Source organism: Corylus avellana, chromosome ca11 (genome assembly GCF_901000735.1).
Source record: "Corylus avellana chromosome ca11, CavTom2PMs-1.0".
Classification (NCBI taxonomy): domain Eukaryota; kingdom Viridiplantae; phylum Streptophyta; class Magnoliopsida; order Fagales; family Betulaceae; genus Corylus; species Corylus avellana.
Window position 1 is genome coordinate 14,548,203 of NC_081551.1, and position 2,582 is coordinate 14,550,784.

Consider the following 2,582-nt stretch of genomic DNA (forward strand, 5'->3'; position numbering starts at 1 on the left):
ATAAAATTAAAAAGAAAAGGAAAAGAAGAAACCGAAAATGACTAATTGAATTAGCCTCCAATTCCTCTCCCCAAGATTGTCTATCTCCTTGTGTCTACCTTAAAGGTCTATTTATAGGCTTAGGAATACTCTAAAAATCCTAGAAACCCTAGTAAAATTGTAGGGTTTAGTCCTAGTGCAACTAGGACTAGGAAAACCCTAACATGGAAGGAAAGAGAATTTTGGCCGCAGCTGACTTTTCTTCTGTGCGCTCGATCGCAACCCGTGTACGCTTGACCGCATACTTGCAATCGATCATATGTCTTTTGTGCTCAATCGCAGATGTGATCGAGTCTTCTTCTTGTGCACACGAGCGCAAGCCTGCGCTCGTCTAGATTTTCTCTGGTAGTGCGCTCGAGCGCAGGTCCCATTGGATCGATCACACTGTCAAAACCTCTAGCTACTATATGAACCCCTTCATCCTCTCCTCGGTATGATTTCTATTACCAGCCATACCCTTTTGTGTCATGTTGAGAAGGGAATAGTAACGCAGTCGAGAAATCCATGCCCTCTTTGGTCATGCTCTATTGGTCTGAAATCCAAGAGGGGCAGCAAGGACAACATCAAAACAATAACAATGGCAATAATGTTGAGGAATGAGAATGAATCACGATAACAATGAGAACCAATATTGCCGGTGTCTCAACAAAATGGGAGTGTAGATGAACTTTCTTGTTGGAGAAAGTGAGTCTCTAAATGACCAAGGAAGGTTGTGCTGAACCAAACAGTTAAGAGAAGAGAGAAGAGAGAGAAACATTGAGGGAGAGAGAAGAGAGAGAATAATGTGGAAATAATATTATATTCAATCTAGTCTACTAGAGCAAAAAAATGGCAAAAATAGTTAAATATAACTAATATTCCCCTTTTAGATACACTGCTGGAGATACTCTAACACTTAAAACTTCTCTTTCCGGTTTATTTTGTTATGATTGTTGAACATTAACGTGCAAATTTTGTTTACCTAGAAACATATTTTTGAAATTTATTTTCAAATATTAGTATTACTAAAGATTTTCTAAACTGTTTTGAAAATTAAGTAAGAGAAAAATTGAAGGTACATGTACCACCAGTAACATGTACCTTAAATTGTGGGTCTGTGTGTGAGAGAGGGCGAGGGAGGCACGGTTGTGGATCGTAGTGCTGACCGTCGTCGGTGGGGCAACGGTTGGAGTGGTGGACCTGCGACCCACCCAGCTCCGACGAAGCTTAGTGACAACTGGGTTGGTTAGGCTTTTATTGGAATTTTTGGGATTGTGGATAATTGTGGGTGTTGATTTTTGGTTTCCTCTGGAAATTGATGGCTGATTGGGTGATAGTGATTTGTGTTGATCTAGGTTGTTCTTGTGTGTTTGTTTGGTTATGATAATTGTTGAATTTTGGGATTTTTGTTTGATTGGTGGTAATGACCTGATTGGGCTGGATGTAAAGAAAGATAACGAGAAGCTGCTTCAAAATGTACCATCACTATCAAGAGATTGTCAAATTTTTTTATTTTTTTATTTATTTTTTAAGGCTAAAAGCAATCTCATAGTCATAGACATCTTTCAAAATCACTATTTCGGCCTTTAAGCAAATCTTCTTTAATATCTTTCAGAATCTCAAAAGTTCTTATGCCTGTCTTCTTTCACCTTTTTCATTATTTGAACGACTTGGATAATAATAATAAAAAAATCCCCCAATTCAGGAGAGATATCCAAAGATATCTAAAATCCACATCTCCAGCAAATGAGGTTTAATATGCGTTCACATTGGGTGCCCATTATATTTTAGCATGGGTTAACATACATATATGCTATATATACTCTTGTATTATTACTTTACCATACACTCTTTCACGTGACAGTAAAACTTATTTTTGAATTTATAATCTTTCTAAAATTTAATAATGATTTTAAGTATAATGCTAAAAAATGGATACAGAGGCGGAATCACATGATGGCATGCTTTCTTTAAAAAATTTTAAAAATACCCTTATTGTCTAGTTAATATAATATATTATATGGGCATATAAGGAGAATACATAGCATTATCCTATAATATAATATATTATATGCACATTGTCTAGCTAATGTGAATGCAATTAAATTTATTTTAACTTTTGAAGGTTGAATGGCCTAATAAAAAAACAGTCGATCACTAAAATCAAGTGAAATCATTTCAGCAAAAGCAACATGATTAGGACGACACAAATATATAGTTTATGAACAATCAAGGTAGACCCACATGATGATCAACACTATATATATATATAAAGATATATCGAAATAGCGTACTAAACAAATGGTATAAAAAATTGTTATGATACCAGAAAAACAGATTACATCGTTCATGATACCTAGCCAGCTATGTGCGGGCATGCTTGTTTTATTCTTTGAATATATTGTAGAATCAAAATGATGATACTCACGCTCTGTATTGGAACGACAGAGTTTTCAGGCCTATTCTATATATATATCTGTGTGTGTGAATGGAAATCGCAGTCTGGTAAGCTTCCTTCAATTAATAGGTTATGTATATTAATAATAAGTAAATAAATAAATAAA